At 49.9% G+C, this 23,719-nt stretch overlaps 1 protein-coding gene across 1 annotated transcript in view; it reads left to right on the top strand.

Moving 5' to 3' along the window:
- Positions 1-2,016: 2,016 nt before the first annotated feature.
- LOC147737216 (uncharacterized) overlaps positions 2,017-23,719 on the top strand; it is a 30,801-nt gene continuing 9,098 nt past the window's right edge. Inside the window, exon 1 of the mRNA XM_086919431.1 lies at positions 2,017-2,100. The gene's annotated coding sequence lies outside the window, so the exon portion shown is untranslated. The remainder of the gene's footprint in view (positions 2,101-23,719) is intronic.

Below are 23,719 nucleotides of genomic sequence, written 5' to 3' on the forward strand. Positions count from 1 at the left end.
TGAATGCCTCCCACTCCGCTTGTGGGGAGGAAGTCGTACCGCTATTTTCCATTAAGTAATTACTGATCGTGTGCCCTAGGGTAGATCTGACAACTGGGTCATCAGCTTTGCAGTATTGAGCTTCCATGTCGCAGTGCGGGGTCTGGACAGCGCCCAGGCCAGAATCAGTAATAACGGGTGGTGGTTGCAGTATTTTTCACCAGATATTTGACCCATCTAGCTCTTGCATGTACGCTAGCCGAGGATAAGAAAGTATTTAAGTGTATTGATAGCTTGTGCATAGCTGTGTAATAAGATTCGGAGCGGCCCTCTGGATTTGAGGTTCTCCAGGTGTCAACAAATCCTCAATGGTTAATCCAGCATTGAAATGCGTGGGCAGTTTTATGTAGTGGGGATATGGGTGGTGGGGGTGTGATCCATCTAAAGTGACATCAGCCATGCAGTTAAAATCTCCTCCATGTAACATAGAGTAACGATGTATTCGGGTGACGAGAAAATTAGGGAGAATAGGATGATAGTTTGGCCCACATTGGGGGCATAAATGTTCACACAGGCTATATCTTTGCCATCTATTTTACCTGCTAATATCACATTGCGACCCTCTGGGTCAATGATCTTGATCTGTGAGAAAAACAGTGTCCCAGGAAAGATACAAACCAACACCCCGACCAAAGGGGGAGCACATGGTGGTGTAGATTTCCCCCTTCATCGCCGTACAGCTCTGGGCCCACAAAGCAGTTCTGTTTGAGGTATATGTGAGGGATGATGTAGATATACCACCTGCGGTCCCTGTGCCCACCCACTGTTGTTGTTTCAGTCGTACCTAATTGGTGCGTTAGAGATCTGTGGCAGGATGATATGCTTCCTGTGACAGTCCTGGGGTCTCACCTTGCCAGATGTTTTAAGGGCTGCGTCTATTAGGCATAGTTCTGATGCCGGGACCAGTATAGGCAGCATGCTGAAAATGTAGTTAACCCTCGGGCTACCACCATGTTCACTGTTTGGACTCGTCCCCACAGCGACAATTGCAGTTTGATCCATTTAGTGAAATCCCTGTGCATTTGATCAGTCAGTGCAGTCATATTGTCTTTGATCATCGTTGGAAAATCGGTGGTAATCAATACTCATAATATTTAATTTTGGTGGCGATTTACCGAAATGGATGTTCATGGAGGGCTTCCCTCGTAGTATAGACCATCAAGGGTAAGACTTCACTTTTGGTCCATTTCCTTCTGTACCTGGAAAATGTTGTAAAGTCTGATATGGTGAACGTCGATGCTGACAGCGAACGTTCTGGAGAGGGTAAAGTGAGGAGTATGTTGTCCCCATTCAGCTTAATTTTCAGGTCGCCGCGTATGATTTCAGTTTCCCAAATGTCTTCTGAGAAGCATATGGTGAATGCCAGGAGCTCTAAGGTTAACAGAAAGAGTGCCACAACCATTGGGTTTCTTTCCCTCCCTTTCGCTTTAGCTCTTCTCCACTTCTTTTCTTGCCTATCATCTGTTTGTTCTAATCCAAGTGCGCACTTCACATTCTGTGTTGTATGCATGCTCAGAATTTTGATTTTCCTAAGAGTAAAGATTCAGCCTGTCTCGAGTGTTATGCATTCCATTCCTAGCTTTATCATTATCAGCATCCACGTTTAACACAGTTATAAAAAGACCGCACTTCCCAGAGCCCAATGGAATTCATGACTACAGAAAACCGCACCTGGTGCACCGTCATGACACACTAGGACTCATATTTAATCCTCCCATGCATGCAGCAAGGCCTCTTCTCTGTTCATAGGCATTGAAAACAAGATGCATAGGATTTTCTGTTTTCAGTTTCTATGGGTTCTAAATTGTGGGTTTATTCAGTGTTTTCCAAACTTTTAATACAATATTTACTTTTTTTTTTGCTCTGATAAAAATCACAGGGCTAGTGAGTTTATTTCCTTCTCTTGGGTGTCCCTATTGTCATTTCTAATTTCCATCTATATTCTCCTAACAATTTTTTTGAAATTTGCTCTTTCAGGCCATGTTTCAGTGTTTTGCTCACCTCCAAACCTTCCCATCGATCTCTTTCCTGCAGTCTAGTCCCAGGATGTGCAGGATAGAGGTATGTTTGCATCTCATTATCTCATAAATATTTGATTGCATTTCCCATTCTTGTTAATCATCAACAAGAGCAAACTCTTTGAGCGATGCAGGTTGCAGGAAGCATCAATGACATAATATATGTGGCATATATAGAACACATCATGGTTGGGAAGCATTGTCAATCAATCAATCAATCATGGGTGTGTTAAAGGGCAACTACTCACCCGTAGGAGTCTCAAGGTGCTGGGGGAGGGGTGCAGGTTCCAGTCCATCCAGGAGGGGGTCTGACGAAGAGCCAGGTTTTGAGGTTTCTCATGAAGATGGGGAGTGATGCTGTCTGCCTGAGGTGGAGTGGCAGGGTGTTCCATGCCCTGGCACAGAGGAAGGTGAAGGAGCGGCCTCCAGATCTGGTCTTTCTGGTGTAGGGAACCACAGAGTAGGAGAGCTTGGCTGATCGTAGGGTTCTTTGGGGTGCGCGGAAGTTGATTCAGCTGTTGAGGTATGCTGGTCCGGTGTTGTGGAGGGCTTTGTGTGCGTGGGTGAGGATCTTGAAGGTGATTCTTGCATCGATGGGGAGCCAGTGGAGTGTGCGCAGGTGTTGTGGTAAGTTGAGGACCAGTCTTGTGGAGGCGTTCTGGGTGTTTTGTAGTTGGTGGGTCAGGTTTTTGTTTATTCCGGCATAGAGTGCGTTGCCGTAGTCGAGTCTGCTGGTGACAAGGGCGTGGGTGACATCTTTTCTGTGCTCGAGGGGGATCCACTTGAAGGTCTTACGTAGGAGGCAGAGGATGTGGAAGCAGGACAAAGTGACGGAGTTGATCTGGCGGTCCATTTTAAGCTCAGAGTCAAGGATGATTCCAAGGTTGCATGCGTGGCCTGTGAGGGCGGGTGGGCTTCTGAGGGCGGTGGACCACCAGGTACCGTTCCAGGCGTCGGGGTGGGGGCCATGATGAGTACTTCTGTTTTGTCGGTGTTGAGTTGTAAGCATCTGCTTTTCATCCATTTGACAACAGTTTACATCAGTGTCAGAGCAAGATCTACTTACCCCTTTCATTCCTTGGACGTAACGGTTACGTCCAAAGTTGTGGCGCTCTGGTGCCAAGGATGTTACCGTTGCGTCCAAGGCCCATTATTTTCAAATCCCTTTTTTTTGTTCTTCAGCCTTGGGAGCTGGGGTAGAGCTTCCCCCGCTGCCAGAGGCACTTTATTTTCAGTGTACTGACGAGCGGCGTGCATGGCGCGCTGACGTCACTATAGTGAAAGTGAAATTAGCTGATCGGCTCATTTCACTTTGACTGCTTACAAGCTCCTGGATCTGTCTCAGCCCCGAGCACGTAGGCAGACGGGAGAGCATCATCGGAAAGGAGAGAATCTAGTGCATCTCTGCGTGGGGATCGCCACAGGCAGGGATCTACCACTATACACCAGGGAGGGGACCCTTGGGCAAGGGCCTCTGCTCCCCCATAATATTTTGTCCATATTCAGTCTTTCCTTGTGGGGGCGGGGGTAAGAAGGCACACAAGACCCCAGGGATTCTTATTTATTTAAATTTAGGGGAGGGGGCTGCCCTAAATGGGCATTATAATTGCCCCGAACTGTCCAAAAAGTAGCACAGCCTTTCTGCCCCCATCTCCCCACGGGAACAGAAAACCCACTAAGCACCAGGGATTTTTTTTATAATAGAGAGGTGGAGGCTGCCCCCAATGGGCATGTCGATGCCCCCACCCCGAATGCAACAGGGACAGTATGTCTGCCCCCTTGGGAGGTAGATGGGGCTTATTACCCCCAGGGGGGCAGAAAGCTCACTTGACACCAGGGATTTTATTTCTGTCCTAAAAGAGGAGCAGGGGCTTCCCAGAATGAGCATGCTAATGTGCCCACTCCCCAAAACAAAAGGGACAGTATTTCTGTCCCACCCAGGGGCAGATGGGGGTTACTACCCCGGATCTGCCCTCCTGCGGGGGGTGAAGCCACTAGACACCAGGGATTTCATTTTTATTATAAAAGAGGGATGGGGGCTACCCACAATGGGAAGGCCATGCCCCCACCCACAATTATAAAAAAGAAGTATTTCTGCCCCACGTTGGGGGCAGTTGAGGGTCAGTGGTGTAACACAGGCCCCCACAGCCCCCGCGGTGCAGGGGGCCCCTCAGCACTGTATTCCAGCCTGAGAGTTCTGGATTAAGTTCGGAGCGGGCCCCTCCATGTACCTTGCAGGGGGGCCACCACAACTTTCGTTATGCCGTTGTTGAGGGTACTCGCCCCCAATCTGCCCCGGGGGGGCGAAAACTCACTAGGCCCCAGGGATTTCTTGTTTTCCACATGTATGCTAATGTCCCCCCCCCCCGAAAATAACTGTGACAGTTTCTGTGTGTCTTGAGGGGGCAGGTGGGGGTAATTACCCCAGATCTGCCCCTGGGGGAAGAAAGCCTATTAGACACCAGGATTTATTTTTAATAAAAGATGGGTGCGATTCCAATGCCCCCCTCCCCTAAAAGGGCAACAGCCCCCGATCTGCTCCGGGGGGGGGGGGGGGGGCAGAAAGCCCACTAGGAACCAGATATATGTTTATGGCCTTAGGCAAGTGTTGCTCCCCTTTTTTGAGACCAGAGTTTTGCTGCTTCTGCCCCCCACCCTCTTGGGCAGATCAGCGATATTTTTAGGCAGAAAACCACTAGACACTCGCTTCTGTGTATGAGTTTGGCTGATGGTCCGTGTATACTGGCATTTGGCTGACTGTATATGAACCTGCATTTTGCTGGTAGTGTGTGTTGACTTGCGCTTAGCTGGCAGGGTGTGGGGACTAGTGCGTGGCTGGCAGTGTGCTTGGACTGTCGCTTGGCTATCGGTCTACCTGGATGGACCATGTCTTGCGGTGTGTGTTGACTTGCGCTTAGCTGGCAGGGTGTGTGGACTAGTGCGTGGCTGGCAGTGTGCTTGGACTGTCGCTTGGCTATCGGTCTGCCTGGATGGACCATGTCTTGCGGTGTGTGTTGACTTGCGCTTAGCTGGCTGGGTGTGTGGACTAGTGCGTGGCTGGCAGTGTGCTTGGACTGTCGCTTGGCTATCGGTCTGCCTGGATGGACCATGTCTTGCGGTGTGTGTTGACTTGCGCTTAGCTGGCAGGGTGTGTGGACTAGTGCGTGGCTGGCAGTGTGCTTGGACTGTCGCTTGGCTATCGGTCTGCCTGGATGGACCATGTCTTGCGGTGTGTGTTGACTTGCGCTTAGCTGGCAGGGTGTGGGGACTAGTGCGTGGCTGGCAGTGTGCTTGGACTGTCGCTTGGCTATCGGTCTGCCTGGATGGACCATGTCTTGCGGTGTGTGTTGACTTGCGCTTAGCTGGCAGGGTGTGTGGACTAGTGCGTGGCTGGCAGTGTGCTTGGACTGTCGCTTGGCTATCGGTCTGCCTGGATGGACCATGTCTTGCGGTGTGTGTTGACTTGCGCTTAGCTGGCAGGGTGTGTGGACTAGTGCGTGGCTGGCAGTGTGCTTGGACTGTCGCTTGGCTATCGGTCTGCCTGGATGGACCATGTCTTGCGGTGTGTGTTGACTTGCGCTTTGCTAGCGGTGTCTGTGGGCTGTCGCTTGGCTATCGGTCTGCCTGGATGGACCATGTCTTGCGGTGTGTGTTGACATGCGCTTAGCTGGCAGGGTGTGTGGACTAGTGCGTGGCTGGCAGTGTGCTTGGACTGTCGCTTGGCTATCGGTCTGCCTGGATGGACCATGTCTTGCGGTGTGTGTTGACTTGCGCTTAGCTGGCAGGGTGTGTGGACTAGTGCGTGGCTGGCAGTGTGCTTGGACTGTCGCTTGGCTATCGGTCTGCCTGGATGGACCATGTCTTGCGGTGTGTGTTGACTTGCGCTTAGCTGGCAGGGTGTGTGGACTAGTGCGTGGCTGGCAGTGTGCTTGGACTGTCGCTTGGCTATCGGTCTGCCTGGATGGACCATGTCTTGCGGTGTGTGTTGACTTGCGCTTAGCTGGCAGGGTGTGTGGACTAGTGCGTGGCTGGCAGTGTGCTTGGACTGTCGCTTGGCTATCGGTCTGCCTGGATGGACCATGTCTTGCGGTGTGTGTTGACTTGCGCTTAGCTGGCAGGGTGTGGGGACTAGTGCGTGGCTGGCAGTGTGCTTGGACTGTCGCTTGGCTATCGGTCTGCCTGGATGGACCATGTCTTGCGGTGTGTGTTGACTTGCGCTTAGCTGGCAGGGTGTGTGGACTAGTGCGTGGCTGGCAGTGTGCTTGGACTGTCGCTTGGCTATCGGTCTGCCTGAATGGACCATGTCTTGCGGTGTGTGTTGACTTGCGCTTAGCTGGCAGGGTGTGGTGACTAGTGCGTGGCTGGCAGTGTGCTTGGACTGTCGCTTGGCTATCGGTCTGCCTGGATGGACCATGTCTTGCGGTGTGTGTTGACTTGCGCTTAGCTGGCAGGGTGTGTGGACTAGTGCGTGGCTGGCAGTGTGCTTGGACTATCGCTTGGCTATCGGTCTGCCTGGATGGACCATGTCTTGCGGTGTGTGTTGACTTGCGCTTAGCTGGCAGGGTGTGGGGACTAGTGTGTGGCTGGCAGTGTGCTTGGACTGTCGCTTGGCTATCGGTCTGCCTGGATGGACCATGTCTTGCGGTGTGTGTTGACTTGCGCTTAGCTGGCAGGGTGTGTTGACTAGTGCGTGGCTGGCAGTGTGCTTGGACTGTCGCTTGGCTATCGGTCTGCATGGATGGACCATTTCTTGCAGTGTGTATGAGACTTTCGCTTTGCTGGCGGTGTCTGTGGGCTGTCGCTTGGCTGGCGATGTGCGTGGATGTTGTGTTGCTGGCAGTGTACATGGATGGTGCTTGGCTGGCGGTGTGGCTTGCATGAATCCTCCAACATTTTCCTACCCAAAATATACTGCAACACTTCAATCTAGCTAAAAAGTCACACTTTCCTCACATTTCTGTGTGGAAAATTTGTAGGATCACCCTGCCGGCACAAATTTCCCATCACCCAGCATTCCCCTCGGCCTCCTGATAAAAATGATACCTAACTTGTGTGGGTGCCCAAAACGGACAACCTAAAAACGTATAAAATGAAAAACTGAGGGGTAACCAAAGAGGGTACAAAAGGGCTGTTTTTTTAATATAAATTAGTAGGCTGACTCTGCTTTGGGCACCCACACAAGTGAGGTATCATTTTTGAATGTATACTTTAACTTCGCATGGGTTACATCGCATGCCTTTACAACGAGGTTGTTACAACGACAGCGTTGTTACAACACAAACTATTACATTGCAAGTCTTTTCAACATTGGACTTAGGAATAGTAAATAGTAAAAAATAGTATTCCTACTCCAGTTTGTGCAGCAGCGGGGAAGGTGTTGGATTCTAAATCCAACACCAGTGCGCCCCCTGCAGCAAGTCGTTGAAACGACTTGCGATGTAATGTTCGCATTGTAACAACGCGGTCATTGTAACAACCGCGTTGTAAAGGCATGCAATGTAAGACATGCGTTGTTACGGCTGTTTCCCAACATTTTTATCAGGAGACTGAGGGTAACGCTGGGTGTTGGGAAATTTGTGCCGGCGCAGTGATCTCACAACCTTGGCACACAGAAATGTGAGGAAAATGTGACATTTTAGCTAAATTTGAGCTTTGCAGGGGATCCTGGATAAGAAAACTTTGGGAGATCCATGCAAGCCTCTTATCCCTGGACTCTGCCTGGTGTCTTGTTTTCAGAAATGTCTATGCTTAGTAGGTTTCCCTTGATGGCCTGCGGGCCAGGACCAAAAACGCAGGTGCTCCCAATCTATCACATTTTCCTCACATTTCTGTGTGGGAAAGTTGTGGGATCACCAAGCCCACACACATTTCCTACTACCCAGAGTTCTCCCAGCTCTCCTGATAAAAATGCTACCTCACTTGTGTGGGAGGGCCAAGGGCCTGCGACAGGGAGGGTCCCAAAACATATTGTGGAGACAACAAAATTATCTGTCACAAAATTACCTGATTATGCAAGGTGGCCACCTACGTTTTTTCTCCCTGGCTCGGCGGCCATCTAGGGAAACCTACCAGACGTGGACATTTCTGAAAACTAGACTCAGGGGGAGTCCAAAGATATGTTGCTTGCATGGATTCCCCAATGCTCTCTTACCCAGAATATCCTGCAAATATTAAATTTAGCTAACAAATTACATTTTCCTGACAGTTCTGTGTGAGTTCACCATGCCAGCACAAATTTCCTACCGCCCAGTGTTCCCCTCGGTCTCCCTATAATAACGATACCTCACTTGTGTGGGTGGCCACGGGTCTGAGACTGGGAAAGGCCAAAAATATAGAGACTGAGGAAATAGCACAGTGAGCTCTAAGCCCCATATTTGTTTTTTACATTTTTAGGCGATTCTGCACTGGACACACAAACACGTTAGGTATTATTTTTAATTTTTAAAGGGAAAGTTGGATGGTAGGAAATTTGTGCCGGCATGGTCATCCCAAACAGAAATGTGAGGAAAAGATAATTTTTAGTAGCAAAATGTGAGGTTTGTAGGGGATAATGGGTAAGAAAACTGGGAGATCCACACCAGCCACAACTCCCTTGACTCTCCCAGGTGTCTACTTTTTAGAAATGTCTGGCTTTGGTAGGTTTCCCTAGATGGCCGCCAAGGCATTGACCAAAAGCACAGGTGACTCCCTCGCAAAACCATGTCTTTTTGTGATCGATAATTTTGAAATCTCCACAGTACGTTTTGGGCAATTTCTGTTCCTATGTTTCCCTACGTGCTGGCTGAACTAGGGTCCAAAATCCACAGGTAGGCACATTGCGAAAAAAAGGGTCAAGTTTCCTTGCAAAAAATGATGTGACTACATTGCTTTGTGTCTAGTTTTAAAAAAAGTCCATGTTGTGTTTTGACCCATTTCCTGTCACGGTCACTAGGCCTACTCACACAAGTGAGGTACTGTTTTTATTGGTAGACTTAGGGGAACCCAGAATAGTAGAACAAGTGTTTTACTATGCATTTCTGCCTTCCAAATGTAAGACAGTGTGTAAAAAAAAAGACATTTTGAAAAATGCCCACTAATTCACATGCTGGCATTGCTACCCACAAATTCAGAGAATTCAAATAACCGTTGCTTCTAAACTCCAAATCTTGTCCCCAATATGAGAAATATGTAGGTTTTCTTAATACCTATTTTTCACCCTTTTTTTCACCAAATGAATTGCAGTATACCCGGGACACAATGAATAACCATTGCAAGGTGCACATCAGTCATTGGCTCTGGGTATCTCGGGTTCTTGATGAACCTACAACCCCAATATATCCCCGCTACCAGAAGGGTCCTGCAAATATAACGGTATATTGCTTTAAAAAATCTAGCATAGTTAGAAGAAGTTACAGGTGAAAATGTAGGCACAAATATATGTTGTTTTGAACTCAAATTCAATATTTATTTCAACTGTTACTTTCTATAGGAAAAGCTTGAAGGCTTGAAGGGTGTACAGAATTGACCCCTTGCTAAATTCAGAATTATGTGTTTTTTTCATGAATTTATAGCTTTCTGGAATCCATTATTCATTTTACACCCATTTCTACCACTAACTGGAAGGAGGTTGAAAGCACCAAAAATAGAAAAAATAGGCTATTTCCCAGTAAAATGCCAAAACAGTGTAGGAAATATTGGTTTCCTGACAAAAGTTTGCCTGTTCCTGAAAGCTGGGAAAATGGTGATTTTATCGTTGATACCATTTGCAGGGAAAGAAACAGATGCTGTCTAATGCCGCACTTTTTTCCCATTACAATAAAAAAATTGCTGAATTTTGCCAAATTTCTTCGTCCTCTCTAGGAGAATCTAACAAACCTTGTGTACCTTTAGAATCCTCAGGATGTTGGAAGAAAAGGGCTTTAATTAGGGGTGGATACCTTATGTGGACAAAAAGGTACGGGTGCCTAAGCGCAAACTATCCCAAATAACCAAAAAAGGGAGTGGCACAGGGCGGCGAAAGGCCTTGCAGCGAAGGGGCTAAGGTAAAGAATGATCACAAGGTTTGGAGGATAGTGAGGACAATAAAACATGCCAATCCTAAACAGCAGACAGTGCGTCAATAAAACAGTAAATTATAAGGAAGTAGGTGTAACGGGAGGTTGCAGAGAGCTCATAAGGGTAGAGCAACATGATGTCTAATCCATGCCATGTACACGCGCGGGTCCCGGCCCCGCCATCCACCGGGGAACAGAAATCACATGAGCAGGAGGATATACATCATACTTGGGTACAATTGTACATAAATGCTGCATTCATGAGGTCGCAGACGTAGTTTCTTAATGTGGGTCGAATATCATTCTTGGCTTCTGTGTTAAAGATATACATATCCCAGTTCCCCCCTGTGAGAGGCTGGCTTGGTATATGGTGCACACTTATTTAAGTGTAGCACCAATCCAGACTACCCTGTGGCTTGGATTGTGAAAATGTGGCCTGGTATATGCTGTCCACTAGTTATAGTGGGCACCTTGCACCAGTCCAAACGACCCTTATTGATGATTAGGATAAAGACAACCTTTATTGAAAGCTATCCTAGTGGTAGCTGTGGAGACCAGCCTTCAGGCTAAGTCTCAAAGGAATGTAAAGCAGCTTGTTTTACCAGTCTATAACCTCCTGAATGACCAAATGAAAGGAGAACCACACAAGGTATATAAAATATAGGTATTTATTTCTAAACACTCTCTACTAACCTCTTTATGAGATTAGAGAACAAGGCACACAATATTAAAGCAATAGAACTACAGTAAATAGCACAATACACAGTGGGCCCCAGGGGGAAAACAAACCATATATTAAGAAAGTGGTATAACAACCACGATTTGACTAGACACAGTGCCTGGAGCACGTAGAATCGCTGGGGTCACCAGGAATCACCCAAGGTATTGACACAGAGGACCCACTGGGGACGCTTGCAGTGTGAGAACACAACCAAGAGCTCTTTACAATCCTATGGGAAAGTCGCGGTTGGAATTTTAACGAATAAGGACACTTAGGAGAGGACTTTGAGCAAACCCTTTCAAACTTCGAAGGTTCTAAGGCCAGCACCCATGTGAGAACCGGAGTACTTGTGCTACCTAATCCAGGGAAGCCGGTGCATAGGTGTCAAATGGTGTTGGGAATCTTCGTTGTTTTCAATGGCGTGATGCTGCAAAGTGCTGCTGCCTTGAAGAGGAAAAGTGCCCATGTGATCCAAGCCTGGATTGGAGCTGTGAAGAACCTGAAAGCAGAGGAGACAGAGTCTGGGTCACTTGCCAGTGACCAGGGGCTCCGTTGACGAATGCCACCGATGTCAGGTGTTTCAGGTGCGAAGAGGTGAAGCTTGACTCTTCTGCCACTGAGACCAGGAGATGTCGACAATGACCAAAGAGCGCAGGCGAGCTGTTCCATGAAGGATGTTGAGTGCTGGGGGGTCAGTATTTGGATTGGAGACCAACAAGCCTTGGTAACTGCAACCCACGACATTAGAGAAAAGATGCTTCGGCAAAGTCCTGGCGACTCCCTAAGCTATGGAGAGTCAGGGCACTTTTGGAGCAACCAGGAAAGCCCACGGAAAGTCAAAGCTACCTTCACAGGGACCCACAGGTAGAACAGAGCAGGGATCGTGAAGGGACCATGAGAGGTATCATAAAATACCAGCCCACAAAAGCACAGCCTCAGGGATCGCCAAAAAGCATATGCTGCTGCAAATGTGCATGGTGTCTAGGGATTCGGGTTGCACGGTCCCCACAAGGGCTGCGGGTCTCAGGTTTGCTGAGAGCACTGGTCGGCCTCGGGGAAGCTTAGGAACCCACCTCCTGTGATGTAAAATCTTCGGAGTCCTTCAGGAGCTGCGTAGATGCAAACTGGTCAGATGCGTGGAGGTGCTTGCCTTGCACCCTTTACACCAAGGGAGATTCTTCAGTTGTCCAGCAAAGAGTAGATAGTCAAAGGATACTTGGTTTCTGTAGCAGGGTTTAGTCCAGGTAATATCTAAAGTCCTGTAGCCAGGGGTTCCTACTTAATACCCAAGGAAGGGATGGGAAAAACTCTGGGGACCCACCTATGGGAGGGTCAGGTCAGAGGGGTGGCAGATAGCTTTTCGTGGCTGATAGCTTCTGCAACCAGTTTGAGCTGGACTATGCACAGGGACACCAAATGTGCCCCCAGTGCAGACATCAAGGCTCTCTGAGTGCACCCACCCAGCCCCAACACACTAAAGCTTCTTTTGGAGGTGGTCACACCTGCCTGTGACAGGATACCTATTGTCCAGCCTCCCCTGCCGGCAGCAGCAGGAGGGCAGACGCGTGTCTGTGGCTGGCAGCATCCATCTTGTGATGCCAGGGTCGAGAAAGCTGGTATCGGTGCTGTCATCTTTCTCCCTCTAGGAGGGTGGAATCATATCTCCCACACCAGTTACTGGTGTGGAGGTATGTTTCCATGCAGGCTTTTTAAAGTTAGCATTTACTGCGAGATTATAATGCACTTGAGAGTATATGGTTGGCTGCATCACAAACAACCACGGAATAGAGGTTCCAAAGGCTGCACAGTTGCTCTGCTCATGCAGGAGCACCCTCTCTCATAAAACCCAGCACCCTGCCTATAGGATTGATAAGGCCTGCCATAAAGTTCAAGTTCAAGTTCAAAAATTTGTATAGCGCACTACTCACCCAGAGGGTCTCAAGGCGCTTGAGGGAGGGAGGTGAATTTACTTATCGAATATCCAGGTTTTTAGTTGCTTTCTGAAAGAGAGGTGGTTCTGAGTGAGGCGGAGGTGGGTGGGGAGAGAATTCCAGGTTTTAGCCGCTAAGTAGGAGAAGGATCTCCCCCCCCATGGTGGATCTGTGGATGCGCGGGATTGCGGCGAGGGCTTGATTGGACGATCGTAGATGGCGGGAGGGGGTGTAGAAGGATAGACGCGTGTTGAGGCATTCAGGTCGTAGAGGGCTTTGTGTGCGTGGGTGAGGAGACGGAACGTTATTCTCTTGCTGACAGGGAGCCAATGGAGGTCTTTCAGGTGGTCGGAAATGTGAGCTTGCCGAGTGATGTCCAAAATGAGCCTGGCTGAGGCGTTTTGGATGCGTTGGAGTTTTTTCTGTAGTTTGGCTGTGGTTCTGGCATAAAGGGTGTTGCCGTAATCCAATCGGCTTGTGACCAGTGCGTGGGTGACTGTCTTTCTTGTTTCGGTGGGGATCCAACGGGAGATTTTTTTGAGCATTCGTACGATGTTGAAGCACGATGATGAGACGGCGTTGACTTGTCTGGTCATCGAGAGGGAGGAGTCTTGGATGAAGCCCAGATTACGTGCGTTGTCCGTAGGTATGGCGGCGGTTCCGAGGGCTGGTGGCCACCATGAGTTGTCCCAGGCAGAGGGGGATGGTCCTAAGATGAGGACTTCTGTTTTGTCCGAGTTTAGTTTTAAACGGCTGTTCTTCATCCACTCGGCTCCTTCTTTCATTCCTTCGTGTAGGTTGGTTTTGTCGGTGTTTGGGTCTTTTGTGAGGGAGAGGATCAGCTGGGTGTCGTCTGCGTAGGAGATGATGTTGAGGTTGTGTTGGCGCGCTATGGATGCAAGGGGACTCATGTATACGTTGAAGAGGGTGGGGCTGAGTGATGATCCTTTTGGTACGCTGCAGATGACTTCGGTGGCCTCTGATTTGAAAGGGGGGAGGCAGACTCTCTGGGTTCTTCCGGTGAGGAACGATATGATCCAGTCCAATGCCTTTCCTTGTACTCCGATGTTGCTGAGGCGTTGTATGAGGGTGCTATGACAGACTGTGTCGAAGGCTGCGGAGAGGTCAAGTAAGATGAGAGCAACTGTTTCTCTGTTGTCCAGTAGTGTTCGGATGTCATCTGTTGCTGCGATGAGGGCGGTTTCGGTGCTGTGTTTGGCTCAGAAGCCTGATTGAGAGGAGTGGAGGGATTTGTTGGATTCGAGGAAGGCGGCGATCTGACTGTTGACGGCTTTCTCAATGACTTTGGCGGGGAATGAGAGGAGCGAGATGGGGCGGTAGTTCTTAAGTTCGGTTGGGTCAGCCTTGGGTTTCTTCAGAAGGGCGCTGAGTTCGGCATGTTTCCAGTTTTCTGGGAAGGTGGCGGAGTTGAGGGAGCAGGTGATGACGTCTCGGAGATGGGGTGCGATGATGGAGTCTGCTTTGTTGAAGATGTGGTGGGGAAAAGGGTCGGTAGGCAATCCTGAGTGGATGGAATTCATCAGGCGGATGGCGTCTTCAGTGGTGATTGGGTTCCAGGCGCAAAGGTTGTTAGAGGGGGGTTTTGGTTCGTAGGTGGGTGGAGTGGGCTGGCCTTCGGACTGGTTTTGAAAGCTGTTATGTATTTCGGCGATTTTGTTGTGGAAGAATGATGATAGAGAGTCGCAGAGGTCTTGGGAGGGGGTGATGTTGTTAGTGCCTGCGTAGGGGTTAGTGAATTCTTTGATGATGTTGAATAGTTCCTTGCTGTTTTGGGCATTGTTGTCAAGTCAATCCTTAAATGCTGATTTCTTGGTGGATCGGATGAGTTGGTGGTGTTTGCGGGTGGCGTTCTTGAAGGAGGCCAGGTTGTCAGTGGTAGGGTTTTTTTCTCCAGGTTTTCTCGAGAGTCCGGCAGAACTTCTTCGATTTCTTAAGGTCCTCGTTGAACCAGGGGGCTTTTTTGTTCTCTTGCTTGATTAGATGGTTTTTCAAGGGTGCTAGTTCGTCTGCGCTGTGGGTGATCCATTGTGTGAGGTTGGTGGCTGCTTGGTTTGGGTCCGATGAATTGGCAGGAGTGTTTTGTTGAAGCGACGAGAAGAGCTGGTCGGTGGTGATTTTGTTCCAGTTTCTTCGGGGAATAGGTTGTGGGGGGTTATGGGACGTGGATTTTTTGTAGTGGAAGTGAACGCAGCTGTGGTCCGTCCAATGGAGAGCTGTGATCGAAGGAGATGTGCTTGCTGGAGGTGAAGATAGGGTCAAGCGTGTGCCGGCTGAGTGGGTGGGGGTGTCAACGAGTTGTTTGAGTCCGAGATTGGCCATGTTGTCCAGAAGGGTGGTGGTGTTGTTGTCGTTTTTCTTGTCCAGGTGGAAGTTGAGGTCTCCCAGTAGAATGTAGTTCTCGGATGGGATGGCGTGTGGGCTGATGAAGTCAGCGATGTCTTCACTGAATTGTGAGCGGGGTCCTTGGGGTCTGTAGATATGGGTGCCTCTGAGTGTGGTTTTGGGGTCGGTGTGAATCTGGAAGTGAAGGTGTTCGGCTGTAGCGAGGTTATCGTCGGAGCTGGTCGTGATGCAGATGGTGTTCTTATGGACGATGGCGATGCCTCCTCCTGTTTGGTTGATGCGGTCCTTTCGGATGATCTTGTAGGTGTCTGGGATGGCTATGGCGATGTCGGGGGCTGATGAGGCGTTCATCCATGTTTCTGTAAGCAAGGCGACGTCCGGCGATGTAGTGTCGAGTAGGTTCCAGAGTTCGATGGAGTGTCTGTGGACTGAGCGGGTGTTGAGCAGTAAGCACTTTAAGTGGTTAGTGTCGGAGCTCTGTTTGGAGTTTGTGGATTTGGTGTGGGTCCTGATGCAGTCGAACTTGCAGGAGTGGCAGGTGAAGGGTCCATGGGTGTGTCCTGGAGCGGCTTGGTAGCAGTTAGGGAGTGGGCCGGGGTTAAGTGCTGAGAGGGTGCGGCGTCGTATATTATGCAGGTGGAATGGGATTTGCGTGGACCAGGGGGTCTGGCGCTGGGCGCGGTCCAGGCGCGGACGGGCGTAGACGGGCTTACCTTTGGCGCAACTTCGGCGCGCATGGGGGGCGACCGCTGCGCGTGAACGCTGCGCGCCTAGGCATCTGTCATATGTGGATAGTGGAAGGGGAGGGGCGAGGGAGGATCAGCTGGGAGGCGGGAGCGGGGTGGAGATCAGGGCAGGGAGGCACAACAACAACAACAAAAACAAAATGGCAGCAAGCCAATATCGCAACAGGATTGGGACACAATTGGAATTAGCGCGATGCAAATGGAAGTGGCGCCGGCACAAGCAGGCACAAATAAGTCTGCAGGCAGCACAGCACAAGTTCAAATATCGTACAAGCACACCTTGGCAATCAAGCGCTACGATCTAATTTACATCAGCAATTTAATAAATAATAATAAACAGGCGGGGCAATCTCGCGCTACAAACTCTAATAAATAATTATTCAGGCTAAAGCAGTTGTGGGTGCAAGGCGAGATAGGCACTCAGCAGTCTGGCGGTAAGCGCTACGATACCAGGCGAGGCAGGGAGCTGCGTGTGGAGCGACCTCTTCTGCTGGGAGCAGGACGGTCTGGGGTGACTGATAGGTTTAAATGTGCAGTGATATGGATAGATATAGGGAACCTATATGTAAGTAAGGGGTGCGTACACCACCTTCACAGACTGCTGTAGCAGACCTATTGTGTCATTTTGAATGGTCTCCCAGGGGTGGCATTATACATACTGCAGCCCCTGAGAGGCCCCTGGGGTACCTACGCCCTGGGTATATAGTATACCATATACTAGGGACTTAAAAGGGTACCCCAGAATCCAATCTGGAGTATACCTAAAGTACATGAACAACCTTTTTGAAATGGAATGAAATGAATTGAAAAGTGAGTCTTATATAGCGCAACTGTCACTCCTAACAGAGTCTCCTGGCGCTGTCAATGACAAGGATCAATTGTGTAGAATAAGACCTAGATTAGGTCTAGGCAGCAGGCATTAGATAGTCCAAAGATCCATGTCTTTAATGCCTTTCTAAACTGCCCCTCCTGTTCAATTACTCTAAGTTCCTTCGGCATACAGTTCCAAGCCTTTGCTCTCAGTACGGTGGCTGATCTCCCGTCTCTAGTTACTAATCTGAAGCCCGGCACTTTGAGCAAGCTCGCAGCACTAGAACATAGTGTTCTTGCAGTAGTATATGCTTGAATCTTGCTGAAAATATATTGGGCCCAAATGACGGTGTGCTCTAAAAGTCGTCAGTAGTAGTTTGAACAAAATTATTTTATGAACTGGGAGCCAGTGGAGGGTGTTCAGGGCAGCGAGGCCGATGCTCTACGCGGAAGCCCTTGGACCAGTCTAGCTGCTGCGTGCTGGACTACCTGTAGTCTCCTCAGGATGGTTTTATTGATTCCTGCGAGGAGGATATTACAGTGGTCCAGCCGCGATAGTATGAGAGCCACAGTCACTGTTTTCTTAGTGGCCAGCGGGGGGAAAGCAGATAGACTGGGGTCCTGATTAGCAGGATCCCAGTCAAACCAAATCGAAAACCAGCAAAACACCAGGCAAAAAGTGGGGATAACCATGTAGTCAGATTCCACCTACCTATATGGACAACCTTAGAAAGCTTTCTAAGTGGTAGCTGTGGAAAGCAGCCTTCATGCTTAGTCTAGGAGGAGTGTAAAGCAGCTTGTTTCACCAGTATCTAATCCGGTACTGTAGATTAAGTGAAAAAGAACCACACAGTGTAGTTATAACAAAAATAGTTATTCATTACAGACACTCCCTAACTCAATGCAATACAGCTGACGAAATGCACAAAGACTCGGTTCGGCCAGTGTCGATGAGGGATCCTCAGACTAGGTCTGAAAACAGTGCGGGCCTCGAAGACGTTGTAGAACTGTCTTGTATGTTATTGAACCTGTTGGAGTCTGTAGGAGCTTAGGATCAGCGATGAGGTCAGCTGTGTTGCGGTGCCTGCAGACACAGGGGAGTGATTCCTTCACTCCAAGGGAGATTCCTTCGGATGTCTTTGGATGGCCACAGGCCCAGGATGGAACCTGTATGGAGCACGGACACTGATGATGCAGCGACTCGCAGAACGAAGAGGTCCTGAGCAGACAAAGTCTTCTCTGTTCCTGAAACGAAGTTTGAGGCGGTCAGTCTGACTCGGTCACGATGTCCAGATGATTTGAACAGGACGCGGAGTTATATCTGATTCAAATCCCATGACGAATCTAGGGACCCGTCCACAGGTAAGTCATTAAGTACCTGAAGGTGAGGGTTGGGAGGATTTAGAGGTCCCTCTCGGAGGAGGGGTTGGGCAGTGGGGACGATACTCCCATGTTGTTTGTCCAGGTTTGTGCCAGTGCTGGAGCTAACAGCTCCCTGAGCTGGTTTGAACTGGAGTATGCAAGAAGGGCACTAAATGGGCCCTTCCAGCAGACTATGTGGCGCTGGCAGGAGCCCCCACCCCTACCTAATACATTAAATCTTGTCTGGGAGATGGTCCCTGTGACAGGAAACCGATTGTCCTACCTTCCCCTGCTCGGGCCTGGCCCAGCAGCAGGAGGGCAGAATAATGTCTGTTGTAGGCAGCAGGCCTAGGTTGCTGTCAGGCTCTGTAAGATCGGTCCGGAGAGCATGGAGTACATCCCGGAGGAGCCCTGCCATAGATGGAATCATTCCTCCAACACCAGATACTGTGTTGGGGTATGATGCCAGCATGTCTGATACCAAACACACACAGATTCTTTCCAGCCAGGTTAGAGATGGTCTCGCTACATCATAATGGCTGATTTATGTTCAATACCTGAGAATGGACTCCGGGGTTTGTAGGGGTTGTCTGCTCATGCAGGGCCACCCTCACACTCGGAACCAAGCACCCAGCCTTTGGGACTGAAAGGCCTGCTAAAGGGGTGACTAATAGGTTTCAAGTGCAGGGATGTTGGATATAAGGAGACATATCTTTTGTGAGAGGTGCAAGCACCAACTCACACAGACTGCATTGGCCGGCCTGTGGTCAGAGTTTGGAGGGTCCCTTATGGGTGGCATAACACATGGTGCAGCCCATGGGGGTCCCCTGGAGTACCTAGGCCCTAGGTACCTAGTACCATATACTAGGGACGTACAAGGGTACACCAGCAGCCAATTAGGAATGTACCAAGGTACTCACCATAGGCAATTTAGGAAGGAGCACAGTGACTGGGGTCCTGATTAGCAGGATCTCAGTCAGGCTGGTCAGGAAAATAGCATGAAACCAGGAAAAAGTGGGGGTAGCCATGAAAGCAGATCCTTCTTTCCCACACCCCCATCCACTCTCCCCACTCCTCTAGTGAGTAGCATGTGTAGTGTGTTGGCCTCTGCTCGTGCACTGCGACCATGCTGTGATTATTTTCTCCTGGTATGTGACATTGTCATCCCACCACCCTCCCACCCAGTCAGGCCCTTTAGCACGAAAAATTAATATTCCTGGACTGGTGGAGGCCCTCATGCACTCCCAAATTGACCGGTCCACCAACCTAGAGAGCCAAGTGGATCTTTTCAACAGCTGGGTCAGTCGGGGGGTTGTGACTGCCTCCAAACCGGCTCGGAACATTTCCCAACGCGTGCTTCCTTCCCAACCCTGGTACACGCCAGCATTAAAAGAACTAAAATGGTCTTGCAAAAAATTGGAGCGGCTCTGGAGGGTTGCATACTCCCCGCAAACTAAAGCAGACCTTCGTGTAGCCCAAAGAGAGTACTACACAGCAGTCAAGACTGCGAAAGGGGCTTACTTTGCGGCTAGGATCCTAAAAGCAGATAACAACGATAAGGAAATCTTTGCTATAGTTCAAAGCTTTCTTTCACCTATAGCGGAGCATAAAAAGATCCCGGTTTCCGCCGAATGGTGTGAGGAGCTCTCTTCTTTCTTTATCAATAAAATCAGGCTTATTGAAGAGGGATTAGCTATGAGTACTGCTGCCTCACTCCCCCCGGAGCTGGCACCCGGCGCCCCCGCTAGTAGCTGCCTTACCAAATTCACTATGGTGGATCAATTGGACACCCTAACACTTCTAAAATCTTTAAAATCAGGCTCCCCCTCGGATCCCTGCCCGGCAAGAGTTCTGGCGGGAGTAGCGGACTGTGTAGGCTCTGAGGTCACTACTTTGATCAATTGGTCTTTACAATCGGCAGTGGTACCTAAGCAGTGGAAGCAAGCCAAACTCTTGCCTCTCCTGAAGAAACCTTCGGCAGACCCCGCTATTGCAGCCAACTACCGCCCCATCTCCCTGCTCCCGGCACTGGCGAAAGTCTGCGAAAAGGTTGTCTTTCGGCAGCTAAATGCCTTTGTGGAGGAATCTGGTGCGTTACATCCAGCCCAGTCGGGCTTTAGGTCATCCTTCAGCACTGAGACAGCTTTGGTGGAGGTGGTGGAAGCCATTAGGGAGTGTACGGACAAGGGTGGCAGAGCGGCGCTAATTTTATTGGACCTCTCTGCCGCCTTTGATACGGTTCCTCACCAACTCCTCCTGGCCCGCCTCACTGAGATTGGCATCACTGGGGCTGTGTGGTCCTGGCTGGAATCTTTCCTGGACTCCCGCTATCAACAAGTCTGGATGCCCCCGTACTCTTCTTCGGCCAGGTCTGTTCAGACAGGGGTCCCACAGGGCTCTACTTTGAGCCCACTTCTTTTTAACATCTATATGACCCCGCTGATCTACCTGGCCGAGGAGCTGGGTGCAAAAATTATGGCCTATGCCGATGACACCCAGCTCCTGTTTACATGGGGCAACACAACATTAGAAACTGATGTCGCACTAAAATGCCTGGCTGCCGTTTTCACCTGGTTAGCTCATGCCAAACTTAAATGCAATGAGGGAAAATCAGAGATTTTACTATACGGCCAATTTCCAAGCCAATTCACTGAATTAATTTGGCCACCTGATTTTCCCCGTCCCCTCTCTGAAGGTGGCCCAGCCAAGAATCTGGGCATATGGTTTAACGAAGATCTGAGGTTCGCAGAGCAGATCAAGCGATTGACGGGTGCCTGCTTCGGGACCCTCAGATCTCTGAGTAGATTCTTTCCTCTCTTACCCCAGCCAGCTAAAGAAACGGTCGCTAGGGCCCTCATATTGTCCCGCTTGGACTACGCTAACGCTTTGTATCTGGGCTCCCCTTCCTTTCTGGTTAATAAACTTCAGCTTATCCAGAATGCTGCCGCAAGACTCCTGCTGGGTATTTCTAGAAGAAACAGCATAAGACATCAACTGGCTACTCTTCACTGGCTGCCGGTGGCCCAAAGAGTCCAATTCAAGGCCCTGGTACTCACGCATCGAGCCCTTCACGATACTGGTCCTGCCTACCTCAAGAAAAGAGTGACTTTCCATGTCCCAAGCCGCCACCTAAGGTCGGCTTCCCAACGAAGGATGGTAGTTCCCCGCTTCCGGCGAACCAGATTGGGCGGTCAATCCTTTTCGGTCAAAGCCGCTGCCCTCTGGAATTCCCTCCCATTCACTCTTAGGGACACTAGAGACCTTGGTTGCTTTAAGAAACTCCTTAAGACCCATCTTTTTAACATAGCCTATTAAAGTTGTTTTGCTCTGCTGTTCAGCTCTTGACTTCTCTGTGGTTATGCTTCGCGCCAGGATACTCTTGAGTAGTTGTGCGCGCAATAAATATCCATATAACATAACATAACATAACACTGTGCAGGGGAGTATGCAGCCGCCTCTTAGTGTCCTGCACAGAGGCCGCTTTCCAAGACGTTGCTATTCGTCACTTGAAAAGTACGTATGCAAGGTCTATGGACCGGTGTAAGTGTTTGCCCTCCTTTGCTTTAGGGTGAAGGCCTAGCAGGCAGGATTCAGGGGTAGTTGACAGTATATGGTCTGCAAGTTCAGCTGTGGTGGCTGTAACCTCGAGCCATGACACCTGTAGTGGTGGGCACTCCCACACCATATGTTAGAAGCTGGCATCAGCCAGCTTACAGCGCGGGCACTCTGGTGTCGAATCAGGAAACACGCACTTGGTACGGTGAGGTGAGAGTTAACTGTAACGTGTGTAGTTAGATTGTGTGAATTGGAATCGAGAGTTCCAGGACAACATGTTGTAGCGCCTGTATGCATGACTTGAGCGGTTGCTGGAGCACAGCGTTCCATCTATCCAATGCCGTCCCCGTGTGCAGCTGGTGAAAGGTTAATGGTCGGCATTTAATACACCTTCCTGTTGCCCTGTTCTTCAAACAATCGTTAAAGATTGGCTGAAGAGAGGTGCTCAGTGCCGTGTTATTGGAAGCCATTGTCCTATTACCCAGTTGTTTGTCTCTGAATACTACAGAGCTATACATTTTTTAATTCTGTCTGATATAGGCCTGCACCCGCTCTACATGTCATAGAGGAAATGCACCTTTTTCAAAGGAAGAACACTTTGGTGACAGCAAACTGTCAACCCAGTTGAGATAGTAAAGAACCTTGGTGGCATGCAGCACGCTTTGGATCATTTGGCGGTGCATTTCACACTGTGCCTATGGCATTTTGAGTGTATTTGAAAAGCAATGCTAAGCATCTGGCCCTTTGTAAAAGCTGTGTAGGGGCTGTGTACTTGCCGGGCATGTGTGAGAGTCGCAGAAGGCCCTTTATCTTTATCTTATGTGCAGCGTGCGCTGTTCTGGTGCATTCTCCATCTTGTGGAAAGAATGAGCGCACCTCAGTATTGTTCCATTAAATGTGGCCACAGTGGTTTGTACGGCTGATGTTGAAAAGCATGAGTAGGAGGAGAGACCCATGAAAAGTGAATTATATGGTTGGAAAATGTTGTTCGCAGGTTTTGTGCTAGAAAAGGAATGTTGAAATCAGGTCTATGCATGAGAGGTGCAGGTGAATACATTTGAGAACAGGCCCTACCTTGTATGGAGGGCAGCAGAGGTGGAAGAGATACGAACAGAGCAGTTTGACTTAAGAGATGTTTTAAGAGAGTGTTTGGGGTGCTGGGTATGTCCAGGGTTGAAAGGGTGCTAACAGGCTTGGCTTTGGCGCACCATCTGTGCTCTTGCTACGCAGATGCACCACAGCTGTCAACTAGTAGGCCGCCAGGCTAGTGTGCTATCTCAAGCTCTAAAGTTAGAGGTGAGACAACTAAACAATAGACCAGCCCAGCTCAATCTCCTAGTCCAGCCAGGAAACTCCCATCTTGGTGGATAATACTGACAAATGTAAAAAATATTTGAGAGGATGGGCGTGGCCAAGATGGTGACCTGAGAGGACATAGGACCTCGAGGCTCCTCGCACCAAACACCTCTCCGGGCCAATTTTGAGCATAATATCCCCGGTTGTCCCTCAGATTTTGGTGGAGAGAGATACAGAGCTGAGGAGTCTACCTGGAATGCACTTTTGAGAAGCTCGGCACTCCCGAATGACCCTGTAGCAACTTGCAGCTCGAGGCTGCGAAATGGCACCCGGGCCGCTCGGTCACTGCGAAGGACTCCGCAAGGCTAAGCAGCAGGAGGTCTCAGCATTTACTGTGCCCTGTTCATCACCGCCCTCCGGCCTCTCCACGCTGCGGGGGAGTGGTGGCGGCTGTGTGGCGGCGAGACCGGGAGCCCAGGTGGAGCACCGGCAGCACTGCGGGGCGCATCGCTGCTTGACGGGAGCGTGAAAACTGAGGCCGTGGCTCCTGGGCCTATGGAGCTGTGACCGGATGCCGCCCTCCCTGGTGCCACTTTGAGGGGTCCGGCGCCGGTCCCCGGGGGAATACCCCGGAGCTGAAGCAACGCGGAGGTGGACCGAGCCCCAGCGGAGCTGTATACAGGTACCGCTAAGTATCTGCAGCGGAGAGGGGGCGGAGGAACAAGCAGCAGCAAGACAGCATAGTGCGACCCCTGCTATTCCTTCAAGGGCGCCCGGGAAGCGGAGAGAGGGAGGCCCATTGCCCTTCACTTCGAGGCACAGCAGTGAGGCCCCTGGGAGAGCG

This window comes from Lissotriton vulgaris, chromosome 1_1 (assembly GCF_964263255.1).
Source record: "Lissotriton vulgaris chromosome 1_1, aLisVul1.2, whole genome shotgun sequence".
NCBI classification, from domain to species: domain Eukaryota; kingdom Metazoa; phylum Chordata; class Amphibia; order Caudata; family Salamandridae; genus Lissotriton; species Lissotriton vulgaris.